General features: G+C 33.5%; 1 protein-coding gene across 2 annotated transcripts in view; it reads right to left on the minus strand.

Annotated features, from left to right (window-relative positions):
* Positions 1 to 474: 474 nt before the first annotated feature.
* LOC145246552 (uncharacterized) overlaps positions 475 to 18074 on the minus strand; it is a 118822-nt gene continuing 101222 nt past the window's right edge. Inside the window, exons 3-4 of one of the 2 annotated variants that reach the window (XM_080108151.1) lie at positions 5990 to 6179; positions 475 to 684 (exon numbers count right to left, since the gene is read on the minus strand). The gene's annotated coding sequence lies outside the window, so the exon portion shown is untranslated. The remainder of the gene's footprint in view (positions 685 to 5989; positions 6180 to 18074) is intronic. The other variant, XM_080108150.1, reaches the window with a different exon arrangement.

Raw genomic sequence — 18074 nt, forward strand, 5'->3', positions numbered from 1 at the left:
ATTTAGATGTCCATAAACCATCTTTCACCGTCTCTTTTCTTTCTTATCCTGGACGATCCTTTTCCCCATTCTCAATCTCTTCTTTTATCTGTTGTCTGTCTCTTTTCTTTCTTATCTTGGACGATCCTTTTCTCCATTTTCAATCTCTTTTTCTTCTTCTAATATCTGTCGCTGCTACCAGACATCCCCTTACTACCTTCTCCCATCACTACGACAATCTCTCTCTTTCAGTATGGCATATGTAAACACATTTTACGAATCAAAAAGAAAGCAAAAACAACTTTAAAAATAGTTCATCAAAATGGAAGAAAAAATGATTAAAACCGGACACTTTTTTTTTGCAGAGTTAAAAAAATGTTTGGATGCTTGAAATTTAGCATTTATAAAAGGATTCACGAGTGCATTAGACATATAGACGCGCAACATTCAAGCTAGTGTTCTACTGAGTAAGAAAAAAAATAAATACATATGCACTTGACAAGAAAATGTATTTTTCATTATATCATAAAATGCACTGTAATAAAAGAAAAAGATGGGTATAGTTCACAAGAATATAATTTTATTGTTTCGGCAATTTACATGAAGAATTTTCAAAATATTTTCTTTTAAGACATTTCGATATTTCAAGTCACCAAGAGAATGTCGATCCAATGATACTTGTTTTTCTCAGGAATGCTGAATATTCTGCAAAATTAAAAACAATTAAATTATTAATTTCAAGAAAAGATTGATTTTATATATTTATTTTAAATACAATTATTAAAAATTATAAACATAAAAGTAAAATTCATATTATTAAATTTTATGCACGATTTTATTAAGTCTCCAAATGCATTCTAGATCAAATTAAAAATATAATGAAGACAATTGTTGCAATACTTATTAATAAAATGAATGAATTCGTTTTCATATTGAACTAAATATAAATAAAATCTTCAATATTACATCCAAAATGTAATAATTGTCTTTTATAATTTACACAATTTTTATAGTTAATAAAATACATTCTTTTAAAAGATATCTGGAAAGCTCAAATATTTCATTGGTGTTCTTCAAGAAACAATTATAATAATTCCATTTTGTTTACAGCACTATTCAACTAATGCATTACAATGCATGTAATAAATCCAACCATTCTCTTCCATTGCTATTGGTTCAACTAGTTAATCTATAAATATTTGAAAGGTACTGATACAGTTAGTAACCAATGTTTCTTTGGATTCTTCCAGCTGTTTATGTAAATAGCTGGAAGATGCTGAATAGAAACGTTACGTGCCTCAAAATTAAAACGATGCAGCACTATTCAAACAGGTAAATATTATTAACAATTTTCAGTTAGAAAAAGCTGTCTTTATAGGAAGCATTTCATAAAAAATATTTTCTTTTGATGAAGAAAATATAGTGATTCAACTGGTATAATAAGAACTTTTTCCATGATAAAGTTAAGGATTATTTCATTTATTTTCAATTTGTTTCAATAATTGTTTTTGTGCTATTACAGTTTTTAACTCAGACCGGTTGCTATTAAGGTAGTTTAATGTTAGGTTTAAGATTATTTTTATGTTACGTTTGGGCTAGGGAAAAACAAGTTTTATTTTACATTTTTGGTTTAGAATAAGGAGTTTGAGAGAGAAAAAACAGTGTTTTTTTTTTTTTTTTACATGGGTGTCACCACTTATCAAGACCCAGAGGCCACTCGAGGATAAGGGTTAATAGGTATACAATTAGTCATTGTGATTTTAGCATAGTAAACAGTGGGAATTTTGTAACTTGGATTACTTAGGGGGACGATTCAATTAGAATTTGTTCACATTGGACTTTTTCTTTTTTTTTTTCATAGGTATCAACACATTATCAAGGCCAAGAGGCCACTCAAGGATAAGGGTTAAAGAGTGTACAGTAGAAATTGGACAATATAATAATCATTAGTGTTTACATGTTATTTAGTTTTTCAAGAAGGGGAGTCGCCTGTTTTTAAATGTTGACATAATTATTGCTTTGATTTGTCTCGATGAAATTTACAATTTAGGAAGTTCTCGATTGAAAAGCGTTGTTTACTGCAATCTGATTAGCCAAGCGCGTCAGCATCGTCTGTTTTTATGTAAACTGTTAGACGATACCAATGAAAAGTCGGTTTCAGCATGAGTTACAAACTTTACACGTATCAATATAACCAAAGGAAACTGTAGCAGAAACAGATGGAACTTTTTTCTTTCACGAATCAATGCCTACCCTCTGTGCTATTTGGCCACATATTGACCAATCAGGGGCACGGCGCATTGATCCTTTCTCTCCCCTAAGGAAATCGGCCAGCATCGGGTTTGAAGAATAACAACTCGTTCCTACTAAGAGAGACACCAAACGGAACGAACCCCTTTTTTCGCTCTCTCCACCTCGTTGTTATTTCTACTGGTATTGACGATTCCACTGGAAATAACTACCGCAATAGCACCAGGTAGCCGGAGTCCAGCTTTTGACCAGGAACATATCACATTCTCCTTAATAAACCTTTTCTGTGTTATCTTTTATGAAGTTGTTGTATTTGTCATTTCAAAAGCTTGTATTGAATTATTTATTTTCTTAGGTTGTGCCCTAAAAGCATCAAAACCCTAAAAAAAAACCCATTCAAATTCTTCACATATTCCATAAAATATTTTATTATTCTATATATTTAATAGTACCAAATAAGATTATTAAGTTGAAAATGATTTTTACTTAAAGCAAAAATGAAATAATACGTTATTTAAAGAATAATAATAAGAAAAACACCTAAGATTTTACAGTCGATTAGTGATTAAACTTGGCAGTAAAATGTAGACATACAGAATTGTTAATTGTAATGGTGGTTGTAATTCAGGTCTTAAAATGGTGAAGACCCTGTGTGGATTTTCCTTCCTGATAATAATAGACGCAATGAAAGTTCCTGACAGAGTATCTACATATAAGTTAGAGGAGGTCAAATTTCCTAACAAGCCAGTAACTGTATGTGTAACTGCCTTAGTACTTGTTGTCAAAGAGCATAATTTTCAGCAAAGTTCATTGAGCCATGAAATAATGCAAGTGAGTATAATCCAATTACTATGACAAAATATCGGCAACCTCCAATTGAGAGTTAATTCAATGAAGAGTTAAATTAATGGATAAAATATAGTTTGTTTGCTCTCTAAGGCACAAGATTTTTTAGCTATTTAAATGGTTACTCTCGCTGATGATAAGATAACTGGATAGATATGCCATCAACAGAAAATGTGTCATTGCCACCGAATAAATAAGATTATTAATTTGAAAATGTTTTTTTATTTAAAGTAAAAACGAAATAAAATTTTATTTGAAGAAACAACAGTCAGCAAGTAATAAGCTTTATTATGGATGTAAACTTATAACAAATCGCAATATATTTTTTATTGTTTTCTTTAACTGAAACAATGCACAGTGCCATTTGACTTAAAGGGGATACTATTAGGGACCAAATTGACAGGGATACTATGTAGGTGGTTGAACACTGAGATTTCTGTTCACATTACACTTGAACTTCTGCATGTCAGTACAGTCAGGGAAACAGGAATTCGGGAGAAAATACAAACGTCTAGCAGTTCGATGGAAAAAAATTGTTGAATAAAAGGCTTTCCAGCATCTAGGGATCTGAACAGTGTACAGGTGGGATTTTGCTGCTTGTTGGGTTAGTTGGGGCTGTTTATGTCAAGGAGGTACATATGCTTGCCATTCATCAGAGCTCATTCTATTAAAATAGCTGTAAAACTGGCACAGGGATGCACCATTGCAGTAATAGAACAGAAGTTGCAGTTTTGTTGATAGTGTGGGATCTATTAGGTTGGTAACTATTTTTTTAACCCCATCTTGCAGATGCACCGCCAAGACGTGACAACAATACTCCATGCATAGGCGACTGATGACCTTGTAGAGATACAGCATACTCTCAGGTGTAAATAAATTTCTAGCATGGTAGACAGAGTCCGCTTTCTTTGCAACAGCCTTGGCAATGCCCTCGATATATGAATGTTAAGCCGAGGAGTTTAAATGAAGAGCTTTCACATAGTTATCATTAACTATGGCTATCAGTGGTTGAAAAGGTTTCTTGTAATTATTAAAAAAAATAGCTTAGTCTTAGCTGCATTGAATGTTACCATCCATTTTTCCCTATTCTACTACAGGCTAGAGATCTTTTTCTAAGTTTTCAGCCATTTTCTTAGATATGTGATTATTCATGTAGTGTCACATTGTTTAATGTAAAAGAGAGTAGTTATTTTAAATATATTTTTATTAGTTTTATTTAGTTATTTTACTTGGTTCTAGTCTATTTTTTTCCTTGTTTAATAGAGAAGATAGTGGTATTTAAAAAGATATTTTCATTCGATTCCTCTAGTTACCTCCCTCGATTCTAGTTTATTTTTACCTTATTTAATAGAGAAGACAGTGGTAATTGTAAAAGATATTTCATTAATTTAATCCAGTAAGTATAGGCCTTTTTTTAAGCGAAACACAATTAGAACTTTTTTTAATATCTCTTTTTTTAATATGAATATATTTCAAAGGTAAATAAAAGTAAAAGGTAAATATAAGAATTATTAAAGATATTAACAAAATTAAATAAAATCGTTTTTTGGCATAAAAACTTGGTCAATAAAAATAAAATCAAACCAAATTTAAGGGGGAAAAAATGATACCAAAGCTATGAACTTTAAAATCTAGTTCAGATGTTCAAAATGGTCTCCTTATAATTCCATACAATTTTGAACTCTACCAGAGATACTTTTACAAACTTTTTGGCACACTTCAATAGTAATTCCATGAAATTTATCTGAAATTGCATTTTTGAATTCATGAATAGTTTTCTGCGTAAGATTTTAAACTTTATCTTTCAATACATTCCATAAAATGTATGATGGTGTTAGGTCTGGTGATTGTGATGGCCTTTCAATTCGTCCCCTTCACCCTAACCACCTACCTTCAAAATTTTTAGTTGAACATTCCCTAACTCTTAACTCATAATAGGGTGGAGCTCCATCCTGTTGAAAAATAATATCGTTCTGATTTTCAACTCTTGGCCAAAATTCCGATTGTAGCATGTGCAAATAATTATCCTGATTCACAGTACTTTCAAAGAATATTGACCCTATCGATCCCGTACAAAAAATGTTGGCCCAAACTGTTACTTCTGGTAAATTAATATCCTTTTCCAATATGACATGAGGATTCTCATTGCTCCAATATACACAATTATGGCGATTGATATGCCCATTTTACTTCAAGGTTGCTTCATCTGACCACCATATCTTTTCAAGGAAAGTTATATCTTCATTAACTTTATACATAAATATTTCACAAAATTGCAATCGTCTATCTTGATCTCTATTATGCAAACTTTGAAGCACACGTGGAATGTAAAGTCTCATCTTTAGTTTCTTCAACATTATGTGAACACTATCACTGATTACTACCTCTGCAGAAAGATATCTATTTGATTTTTGAGAATACAACAACGATTCTTGCAGTTCATTGGACTTCTCTAAGCTTGTGTGACCCAACCAGCTAGAGTAAAAAGAGATTAACCCAGGAGAGGATTGCAGATAGCTAAATTGGAACTATGGTTGAAACGAGGAATTCGGGCCTTTTTATTTTATGGTGGGTCTCAGAAAACATACTGCCAGTTGGAAAGGAAAATGGTGGAGCCGTCGAAGTAAGTGCATTTCCTTTGAGAAGGAAAACAATGGCGACAATATGAACAATATTTTTGGGAAATAATATTTTTGATACAACAGGATTATTAGAAGTAGCTTATTGTTTTGTTTACCGGGGATTTGAACCTGACCTGGAGGTCAAAGATAAAGTCCTCAAGTGCATGAAACGATATTGATGGGAAGCCATTGCCAGTGGAAATTGCCTGATCTGGATGTAGGGGAAAGAACCAAGGTGTGTCAGATTGGATGATGATTGGCTACCTGAAACATATAGGATGGAACATACCTACCCCAACCATCTATATATAAGCCGGTGAAGAAAATGAGAAAGGCAGTTGCAGTTGCAGTTGAGTTGAGTTCCGCTTGCCATTGGGATTGAGTCATGCTTGCTGTTGTGATCGATGACAAAACACTTGTTGGAGCATTCCAATACTAGGTATAGTCCATTGTAAAGTGGCTGCAGTGGTCTGCATATTGAATCTATATGTATGAAAAAATATTTGCAGGAATGAAGATTGGGTGGATAATATGGCTTGGAAGTAGTAGAGCGTATACAGTATTTGAGATATTGCCATTTTTATATGATCTGCATAACCAGAGGTGGTTGCGGGTATTGATCTATCGACAGTGAAAAGTTCACTGGGAAGGCAAAGTGTGATTCCAAAATCCATCTAAGCTGATGTAGTATTCAGGTCTTCTTTAATAATGGACAGGAGTCCTAGAAGAACTAGCTGTAAATGTTCGCTCCAGTGTTGCAGTTAGAGCTGAGCTGATAGGTCAGCTTTGAGTCGAGGATGAAAGTGCTCTACCATTCTCTTAGCTGAAGGGTGGTAGGCGGTTGTTGCAATGTGGGAAATTCCGAAAGGTTAGCAAAGTTCTTGGAAAATATGTGATGTAAACTGGGAACCACTGCCGGTGGTGCTTCCATAGAAATGTTGTGCAAAGATACTGCTACTGGCCAACGAGTGAATTGACCTATCATTGTGAGGATGTAATGATGACCAGCAGAAGGTGGCAGGGGGGCCAACGATATCCAGGTTGATATGCGAGAGACGAGCATCAGGTATAGAGAAGTTGCCTGGAGTGGACTTAGTATGGTGATGTACTTTAGTAGTTTGGCAGGAAATACATGCCAGAGTCCATCGGCATATGTCAATGTTCATGTTAGACCAACAAAAACGAGCTGTGATTAGCTTGAGTGTTGCGTTTTTTCCAGGGTGTGTCAAAGCATGGAAATGATGAAAAATTTTCTTCCGGCAAGAAGGAGGCAAGTAAGGTCTTGGATGTGCAACAGATGTATTGCACTAGACGACTTTGTCTGAAAATGGAATTGGCATTTTTTTCAATTGAATGTTTGAAGTTGACATAAATTCTGTTAACGAAGTATCTTGTTCCTATTCAGCTGTGATGTAATCCAAATCTAGAGGTTTCTCAAGACTGTTGAGATCACAAAAACGGGAAAGAGTGTCAGCTACAATATTTGTTTTGCATGGTAAATATTGGATGTCGGCAGAATATTGTGTTACATAATCCATCTATCAAAGTTCTCTGGGTGTGTGTTTGCCACAAACTGAAGATGTACGGGAATTGATCAGCAGTTTGTGATCGGTAAAAATTGTGAATTGTCTCCCTCTCAACATAAAATAAAAATATTTTCCAACTAAGTACATGGCTAGCAGTTCTTGACTAAAAATGCTGTATTTGCGTTGAGGTGTGCTTAACTTGGCAGAAAAGAAAGACAGTGGCCGTGTTTAACAGTTTATTACCTGATTGAGTACAGCACCAACAGCTATATCAGAAGCATCTGTAGAAAGAAAGAGCTTAGCTGTCAGGTTGGAATCAAGTTAGGATAGCTTTGTGAAATTCAGAGCAGTTTTGGATGGATGGAAAGATGTGAGAGCTCTGTCAGAGAGATACAAGGGTCTTCTTATGTGTATGGAGTGAGTCTGTGAGTTTGGAAAGGTGATGTGAACAGTTGGCTATGAACCGACGGTAGTAGTTCATGACTCCAATGTAACGATGCAGTTGACACAAGGAAGTGGGAAAGGGGAAAATCCTGGATTTCTTGCACTTTTGAAGGAAAGGGTGTGAATCCAGGTTTGTCGATCCAGTGTCCAAGGAAATCAAGGGAACTAGCATTTGCAACATTGATTTTTAATCTGAAGGATTGTTTATGTTCAAAGACTTCAGTTACATGGGCCAGGTATTCTTCTTGTGTGGAATTTGCGATTAGAATGGCGTCGATGTATGCGAAGATGAAGGGTAGTCCATGAAAGACTTCATCTATGAAACTTTGGAATGCCTGGGCAGCGTTATGCAGTCCAAAATGTAGGTAGGTGAATTCAAATAGTCTAAAAGGGATGTATATCACGATCTTAGGAATGTCTTTCTCGGTGATGGGAATTTGGTTGTATGCACAGACTAAATTGATGCACAAAAACACTTTAGAACCAGATAAGGATGCAGAAAAATCGTGCATGTGAAGAATGGGATATCTGTCAGAAACAGTTGCTGTGTTGAGAGCCGGTAGTCTCTGCAGTGTCTCCACTCTCCCTCCAATTTCTTGGATACCATGTGAAGTAGACTGCTTGAAGGCTCTACTATGCCGATGGTGATCATGTGTTGAAATTCCGAGTGGGCTAGGGAAAACTTTTCTGGGCACAATTGTCAAGATTTTGCATGTACGGGAACATGTAATGTAATGTCGCACAAGATGTTTAACAGTCTCCATGTGGGAAAAGGGTTGGGTGAGCTCAGGAAACTAGTTCATTTTTTATACTAGTTATTTCCCTTGGTTATAGTTCATATTTGTATTGCTTAATATAAAAGACAATGGTTATTTTTAATATATTTTTATTATTTGTTTCCCTTGATTCTAGTATTTTTTCTTTGTTTAATAGAGAAGACAGTGGTATTTATAAAACTATTTTCATTAGTTTCTTTAGTTATCTCCCTTAATTCTAGTTAATTTTCACTTCGTTTTATAGAGAAGGTAATGGTTAAGTTAAAGATATTTTCATTAGTTTAATCTAAATATTTCTCTTGATTCTAGTTTATTTTTACTTCATTTAACAAAGACGACAGCAGTGATTTAAAAGATATTTCATTTGTTTCATCAGGTTACTCTCTTTCCTTCTAGTCTATTTTTACTTTGTTTTATAGAGAAGATAGTAGTTATTTTAAATATATTTTCATTAGTTTCATCTAGTTATTTCCCTTGTTTAATCGAGTTATTCTTCTCAATTCTAGTATATTTTTTATTTTGTTTGATAAAGAAGGCAGTAGTGATGCAAAAAATATTTTCATTAATTTCATCAAGTTTTTTCCCCCCTTATTCTTGGTTATTTTTATCTTGTTTAATAAAGATGACAGTGATGGTGTAGAAGATAGTGATGATTTTAAAGATATTTTGATTAATGTCATCAAAATATTTCGTTTGATTCTATATTTACCTTGTTTCATAGAGAAAACAGTTATAATTGAAAAGATATTTTTATTATTTTTATCAAGTTATTTCCTTTGATTCTAGTTTATTTTTACCTTGCTTAATAGAGAAGACAGTTATTATTTTAAAGCTATTTTCATTAGTTTCATCAAGTTATTTCGAATATATTCAAGTTTATTTTTTACCTTATTTAATAGATAAAGCATTGATAGTTTTAAAGATATTTTCATAGTTACATCAAATTTAAATAAATATTTTTAATTCCATAAGAAATTTCAATTGATTTAAGTCTATTTTTTCGTTGTTTAATAGAGAAAACAGTAGTGATTTTAAACATATATTCATTGATTCTAGTCTAATTTTATCTTCTTTAATAGAAGACAATAGTAATTTTAAAGATATTTTCATTAGTTAATTCCCTTTATGCTAGTTAATTTTGATCTTGTTTAATAGTGAATACAGTGGTGATTTTTAATATTAGTTTCATCTAGTTATTTCCTTAGATTCTATTTTATTTTGACCTTGTTTAATAATGGAGACAGTTGTTATTTGAAAGATATTTTCATTAGTTTCATCGGATGAAGTAAAGAATAGATACCCTGTAGCAGACGACGCCGCCTGGCGGTGCCAGGCGCACAATTCAACTAACACCGGTGATTCGACCTTAACATTGGCACAAGCACATGGCTTCAGTTGTTTTTAAACACGTCAAACCTGCTCGAATATTCACCAGCATTTTTTTTTTAAATATATTTACAAAACCTTTGAAGATTTAAAAGAAAAAGTATATATTTCCAAAACATTTTTTTAAAATAAGTAACAAAACGAACGTATTTAAATAAAAGATATTTAAATAAACGGGTGTCTCTTTCTGTTTCGAATTTTTGCGACCAAGATTGATTTTTATGTGCCGTGTTTTGGGGGGTTCTGTGTGCGTTTTTAAGACAATTCAATATTTATTGTTTAAAACATTAACTTCAGCGACAATTAATATATTTTCAAAATAATATTTTTAAATATTACATTTTTACGAATATTCGCGAGCAAGATTTAAAAAAAAAAAAAAAGACGAGGTGTTTTTTTTTTCAATTAAATTATAAACTTTATTTGAACTTTCAACAAACTTTTACAGACATAAAAATAGACTTTATAGATATTTTATAATAATTTTTTAAAAATATATTTAACGAAAAGTTTTTTTTTATCATTTCATTGGTGAGTAAAATTTCAAAGTAATAAATGGTGAAAAAAAATATCTCGAAAAGAAAAAACACCGTCTTTTTTTTTGTTTTAAATAAAACTTTAATTTTAAAATTTCGATGTTTGAAAAACAGTCCATAATATATATTTCATTATAAAAGTTCTATTTTTGTTTGATAAAAAGAATAAAACAGTTAATAAAAAAAAAAACAGTCCATTAAGTTCAAATAAAGACTGTTTGAATAAAACTTATAAAAAAAGATATGAATAAAATAATATATTTTTTTATCTCGATTGTTTATACTTGTGATTTTATTATGCATAAAAAATTGCCTCGGCCTAAAAGGATTTCTCCTTCACTGACCACTGACATACATCGCACTGTAAATAAATATTGAATTGTATCAAAAACGCACAAAAAAGAAATGGCCACAACCGTATAGAATGAACCTTTCTTTATAAGTTTTATTCAAACAGTCTTTATTTCAACTTTTTTTTTTAAATCTTGCTTGCGAATATTCGTAAAAATGTAATATTTAAAAATATTATTTTGAAAATATATTAATTGTCGCTGAAGTTATGTTTTAAAAAATAAATATTGAATTGTCTTAAAAACGCACACAGAACCCCCCAAAACACGGCACATAAAAATCAATCTTGGTCGCAAAAATTCGAAACAGAAAGAGACACCCGTTTATTTAAATATCTTTTATTTAAATACGTTCGTTTTGTTACTTATTTTAAAAAAATGTTTTGGAAATATATACTTTTTCTTTTAAATCTTCAAAGGTTTTGTAAATATATTTTAAAAAAAATGCTGGTGAATATTCGAGCAGGTTTGCTATTTGACGTGTTTAAAAACAACTGAAGCCATGTGCTTGTGCCAATGTCAAGGTCGAATCACCGGTGTTAGTTGAATTGTGCGCCTGGCACCGCCAGGAGGCGTCGTCTGCTACAGGGTATCTATTCTTTACTTCATCCAAGTTATGTCTACTCTCAGCCAACCTTTCCGCCATCTGGTCGGGGCAGGGTTGATTGGCTGGCATTTTTGGCATTCCTTGATTACTGCTTTCACTGCACTTTTAAACACAGACGGCTTAGACAACTTCACAAAATAACATGTCCATCTCACTTCAGGGTCCCCACTGAGGTTGTGTATCTTCCTGATTTCGTCCGCCACATCTATAGAGGCAACACATACTAATGATACTGGCTCGGCTTCCTTCTTCATGGTGTCATACCATCCCTGTGGCACCTGACTGAGCCTATCAACAAGGTTGCAATTTGAAGTGACCATTACCGCATCCATAGACAAATTGTACTGTTACCAGCTTTTTTACAGTCTCCAACCTTCGTCTGATCAGCATATCAGTGGCTGCCTTTGTGCGCACCCTGGTCTTGCCTGTCAGTGTATCGAATATCCAGTGGTACATGCATAGTGAATCAGTGTGTATGTGTAATTTCCTGATTTTCCACTGGAATGCCAGGTTGATGCCTTTTATAACTGCATCGAGTTCTGCCAGGTTGATAGTAGCAGCGTCATTCACCAGTCGCAACCAGCAGGCATCCTCAATCGCAGCCTCATTTTTCTCCAACAGCACACTTTTACTTCTTTGAGGTGAGGTTGTTTGTCGCGTTACTACTACATTGTGATGAGAAACTTGTTCCCCATTATGCCAATGGTTCCTGTATCCCTTCTGAGAGCTTCGATGAAGATGAATAAATCCAGCCTGATGGTATGACTTCAAACCCTAACACTGATGTCAATAGCTCCAATGCCTCTTCTGAGAGCTCTAATGAAGATGATGTAAGCCAACGAATCCCCCTTCATAGGAGTGCCCGCAACAAACGATCATGTCCACAATGCCATATGTGTGATCTGGAGACCAGGGGGGAGTGTAGAGTTGAATGTAATAAGCAATGAGGAAAGCCCCGACGTGTGTGTGTGCATTATGTGGCTATACTACTTACCTTCAGATGGGATCTGAGAGAGATTAAAGATGGCGGCTGTGACTTTATAAGGTTTAGTCTCATGGAATCGCACGAGATCACACTGCCCCCTGCACACATATGCAAATGGAATTTAGTCATTTTTTTAATAAAATGCCTATTGGCAGAGGTGAGGGGGAGAACGCATGCTGGAAGTTGAGAGAGAAAGTTGTAAGTGACGAAATTGACAGCGATGAATTCAAGCTGAATGTTTTGTTTATTTTATTTATTTAATTTTATTTTGCTGTTTATCAGCCCATCAAACTGCATCTTATCTATGTTTACCTTGTTAAATAGAGAAGACATTGGTGATTTTAAAGGTATTTTGATTAGTTTCATCAAATTTTACCTTGTTTAATAAAAAAAAAGTGTTGATTGTAAAGATATTTTTGTTTGATACATCTAGTTATTTTCCTTTGATTCTAGTCTATTTTTACCTTGCTTGATAAGGAAGACAATGGTGATGCTAAAGTTATTTTAATTAGTTTAACCTAGTTATTTTCCTAGATATTAGTCTATTTTACCTTGTTTAATACAGAAGACTGGGGATTTTAAAGATATTTTCATTAGTTTCATCAAGTTATTTCTTTGTATTCTTGTCTATTTTTACCTTGTATAATAAAGAAGACAGTTTTGATTTTGAAGATATTTTAATTAGTTTTATCATGTTATATCACTAGATTCTTAATTATTCAATTGAAAAGACTAATTATTTTATAGATTTTTTTCACTAGTTTTATCAAGTTATTTCTCTTGATTCTAGTCTTTTTTTCCTTGTAAATTAGAGATGACAGTCATGATTTTAAAGATATTTTCATTAGTTTTATCATTTTATTTTCCATATTTTTTTTTATCTTGTTTAATAGGGAAGACAGTGGTGATTTAAAATATATTTTCAGTAGTTTCATCAAGTCATTTTCTTTGATTTTAGTCTATTTTTACCTACCTTTTATTATATTTTCATTAGTTTAATCTAGTTATTTCCCTTGATTTTTTTTTATTTTTACCTTGCTTTTTCAATATAGAAAACAGTGGGGATTTTAAAGATTTTTGTTAGTTTATCAAGTTATTTCTTTTGATTCTTTAATTAGTTTCATCATGTTATATCACTAGATTCTATATCTATTTTTACCTTGTTTAATAGAGAAAACAGTGGTGATTTTAAAGATATATTTATTTATTTCATCTAGTTATTTTTATTGATTCTAATTTGTGTAATAGAGAAGACAGTGGTAAAATATTTTAATTAGTTTCATCAAGTAATATCACTAGATTTTAGTTTATTGTTACCTTGTTTAATAGAGAAGACACTCGTGATTGTAAAAATATTTCATTAATTGAATCAAGTTTTTCCTTTGATTTAATATCTATTCTTACCTTTTGTAATAGAGAAAACTAGTTATTTTTAAGATATTTTTTAGTTTCATCAAATTACTTCCCTTGATTCTAGTTTTTTTTCCTCGTTTAATAAGGAAGACAGTGGTGAATTTCAAGATATTTTCATTAGTTTCATCAAGTAATTTCCATTGATTCTAGTCCATTTTTATAGAAAACACAGTGGTTACTTTAAAGATATTTTCATTAGTTTCATCAATGTTTCCCTTGATTCTAGTCTATTTCTACCTTGTTTAATAGAGAAAACAGTGGTGATTTTAAAGATGTGTTTATTTGTTTATTGAGATTGTCGGACTGACTTTCTCATCTTGGTTGTTATAGTCACAACGTTTCGGCCGTTTTGCCCTCTGCCGTTCATCAGGTGTTTTGTATCGAAACGTTGTGACTATAACAACCAAGATGAGGAAGTCAGTCCGACAATCTCAATAAATGAAAACACCTCATCTAAAAAATACAGACAATTAATGTGTTTATTTGTTTCATCAAGTTATTTCCCAATATTCTTGTTTATTTTTACAGGTTTAATAGAGAAGACAATGATGATTTTAAAGATATTTTTTATCAATTCTATCATGTTATTTTGCATTATTCTAGTTTATTTTTACCTTGTTTAATAGAGAAGACAGTGATGATATTTTATTGGTTTTATCAAGTTTTTCCCTTGATTCTAATCTGTTTTTATCTTGTGTAGTAAAGAAGGTAGTGGTTATTCTAAAGATATTTTCATTAGTTTCATCAAAATATTTTTCTTCATTCTAGTCTATTTTTAATACTGTAGGGAAAATTGTAGTGTGCTTGATTAACGTGGGTGTCATTTGCTTAAGAAAAAGAAAGCGATAAAATCTAAACTCAGAAACTGACCGACACAAGACAAAAATGTATCTTATGCATATTGAAACGTGGCTGGGTATACAATGTAAAAAGCCAACATTTCTTAAACTGGAGAGGATTTCTTTTTTGTTGGCTCAATAGTCGTACAGTGTACTTTGCAATCTAGTGTCAATTGAAGAAGGTTTGTTTGCAACAACATTGAAAAGGGAAGAGGACAGATTTTTTTTATGTGTGCTTCAACATGGTTTACTTGGCGATCTGAAAATCATTTTTCTTTTTCTGTAACTCAAACATTCAAGGTTAGAAGCTATTCCGGCTTTAAATATAAAGTCCATGCAACCGAAATGAAAGTGGGATTTTGAAATTTGGAAGCGTTAAGAAAGAGACATTTTTAACGATTTGCATTGAACTTGGAAATTTTATATGATCAAAAAATGAAAAGATTGGACTGATTCGAGTCGAAACTGGGAAATTTTAAGTTTCGTTGAAAATTGAAAGCATTGAGACATGACAAGATTTAAGTGTGAGTCGAGTCAGACGTTTTTTCTAATCGTCGTAATAAAATGGAGAATTATGATTTGATTGACTTGTTTGTATTTGAGAGGCTAGCAAAGTCTAGCAGTGTTTTTGAGAGATTAGCAGAGTCTAGCAATCTGAACAGGTCAGAATTTACAATGTCGTTTGAATGCTACCATTGTATCTGGGGATGTATTGGCCCTCTACTTTAGATGGACGAAGGTTGATGCAACTGAAGTGAGTAAGGCCTTTTTTTTGTTTTAATTGGCATTCCTGGTGGAAGTCATCGAATTTTTTTTTAACCGTCATCTTTTATTACTCTTTTACAGTGGATGCTGGCGTTCCTGAAAGCAGCTTTAGTCTCAGTGCATCTATTACGTTGGTAGTTATGGAAAAAGTGATTTCTGTGCGCGATAGCAGCAGCACATTCTGGGGAGAATCTTGGCTGGCTGTAAGGTTTTTGTTGGAATATTTTAGATGGTATGAATCGGTTTATGCCTACAATTAACCATTCGGTCAGATCTGATACTATAGAGGACACATCCTTTTTTAAACATGGAATGCAGAGGTAAATCAGATATGAATGTACGGAAGCTATTCCAGTCAGCCATAGAGTATCAGTATACAGTACGGTGGAGGGGTACGTCTGGGGACTTATTACATTTCATTTTTATCTTAACTGATACGATGAAGTGGTCGGAAGATCCTAGAGGAGAATGAACGGAACATGACCATAGCTCAGGAGAAGTTGAGAGAAAAAGATCTAGGAGGCTTGCATATTGACCAGTAGTATCGGGCACACGGGTGGGTTCGCGAACAATCTGAGTGAGGTCATAAGCAATGGCAAAATAATGACAAAACCTCCCCTCATCGTCTGTCTTATTTGAATGGGTCAGCCATTCCACGTTATGGACGTTGAAGTCACCACAGATGTGGATGTTAACTGAGGTATGTGCAAACAGGATCTGGTCTATTTTCTCAGATATACTCTTAAAGATAGTAACTCCACTGTTATGGGGCCGATAGAGGGCAAATATAAATGCAGTGGTGTAAGCAAGTGCAACCCGGAAGCACATATAGGGTAAATTAGGATCTTCTCTAGAGATATCCCTGTCGCACGGGAAGCCATCTTTAATGTAGGCACATATTTCATGCCCATGGCGATCTTGGGGGTCAGATTTAGCTATAGCAGACGGTGGTGATTTTCAAGATATTTTCATTAGTTAACTCTAGCTATTTCCTTTGATTTTAATCTAGTTTTACCTTGTTTTATATAGAAGACAGTGGTTATTTTAAATATATTTTGATAAGTTTAATCTAGTTATTCTTCTGGATTTTAGTCTATTTTTACTTTGCGTAATACAGAAGACAGTGGTATTTACAGGGATTCTCATTAATTTTACCAAGTTATTTCTTTTGATTCTTGTCTATTTTTACCTTATTTAATAAAGAAGACGGTGGTGATTTTGAAAATGTTTTCATTCGTCTCATCAATCATATTATATAACTACATTCTAAAAAAAAAAAAAGTTGTCGCTTTTAAAAGATCTTAATATGCGATTCAGTCGTATTGTATGCAAAATGTCATCGTTTTCAAGTGAAGAATTTAAAAAGAAATTCGGTTGTATTTGTTGAGTAGAAAAAACTTTGTCGCTTTTAAACGAAGTAGTTAAGATTCAGTTTGGTTGGATTTCCTAGAAAAGTTGTCGCTTTTAAATAAAGAATTTAAAATGCGGTTGTGTGTTTTTTTCTGAGGGCTAGCTGTGTGCTTAGCCATGTAGCATGGGCAAGCTGTGTCTTGCCCTGCAGGATGGGCTAGCTGTGTCTAGCAAATGTTGAAACTAGCAGTGATTTGAGTGGCTAGTGTAGAGAGTAGCAGGGATTTGAGTGGCTAGTGTAAAGAATAGCAGGGATTTGAGTGGCTAGTGTAAAAAATAGCAGGGATTTGTGCAGCTAGTGTAGAGGCTTGCAGCGATTTGAGTAACTAGTGTAGAACTAGCAGTGATTTGAGTGGCTAGTGTAGAGAGTAGCAGGGATTTGAGTGGCTAGTGTAAAGAGTAACAGGGATTTGTTTGGCTAATGTAGAGACAAGCAGGGATTTGTGTGGCTAGTGTAGTGGCTTGCAGTGATTTGAGTAGCTAGTTTAGAAACTAGCAGTGGTTTGAGTGGCTAGTGTAGAGAGTAGCAGGGATTTGAATGGCTAGTGTAAAGAGTAGCAGGGATTTGTGCGGCTAGTATAGAGGCTTGCAGTAATTTGAGTAGCTAGTGTAGAAACTAGCAATGATTTGAGTGGCTAGTGTAGAGAATAGCATGGATTTGTGTGGCTAGTGTAGATGCTTGCAGTGATTTGAGTAGCCAGTGTAGAAACTAACAGTAATTTGAGTGACTAATATAGAGAGTAGCAGATATTTGAGTGGCAAGTAGAGAGACTATGAGGGTTTTAAGTTTATGTGGTGATCTTTTAATATCATGAGGGGGTGTAGTTTGATATGCATCCATTTGCATATTAATGAGGCTACATACCAAAATGATGTAATAAAAGACCTGGAGTTAAGATGGCGGGTGTCAAGTTTAGGAAATCTTACTAAACGGATCCAAATTTATAATGTCAATCGAATGCTGACAAGAGTCCAGTTTTATTTGATTTCAGTGGTTCTATACATTCCTGTAAGTATGGTATTAACCAACCGTTATTAATCCACACATTAAACACTTTTCTATATGCAGCATGATTCTTGGGCGAGACTGCATACTCGGGAATAGTATAGCCCAGCTGATCTGGCACCTCGCTCATTGTCAACTTCCACCTTACAGTTCAGGCTCTTTCTTTGTTTTCAAACGTAGTATAGAGGTTCTTTTCATCAATAGAAATAGCTGCATAGATTTCTTTCCTTCTACCAAGCATTACTCATCCAGCTGCTGTGATTATGACGCTTCCCAGTGCTCATATTGTGTCAATTCCAATTAACAGATCACAGCCAAGGGGTTTTTCTATCATC

The sequence above is a fragment of the Euprymna scolopes genome, chromosome 24, assembly GCF_053919585.1.
Source record: "Euprymna scolopes isolate OS-2025 chromosome 24, ASM5391958v1, whole genome shotgun sequence".
Lineage (NCBI taxonomy): Eukaryota > Metazoa > Mollusca > Cephalopoda > Sepiida > Sepiolidae > Euprymna > Euprymna scolopes.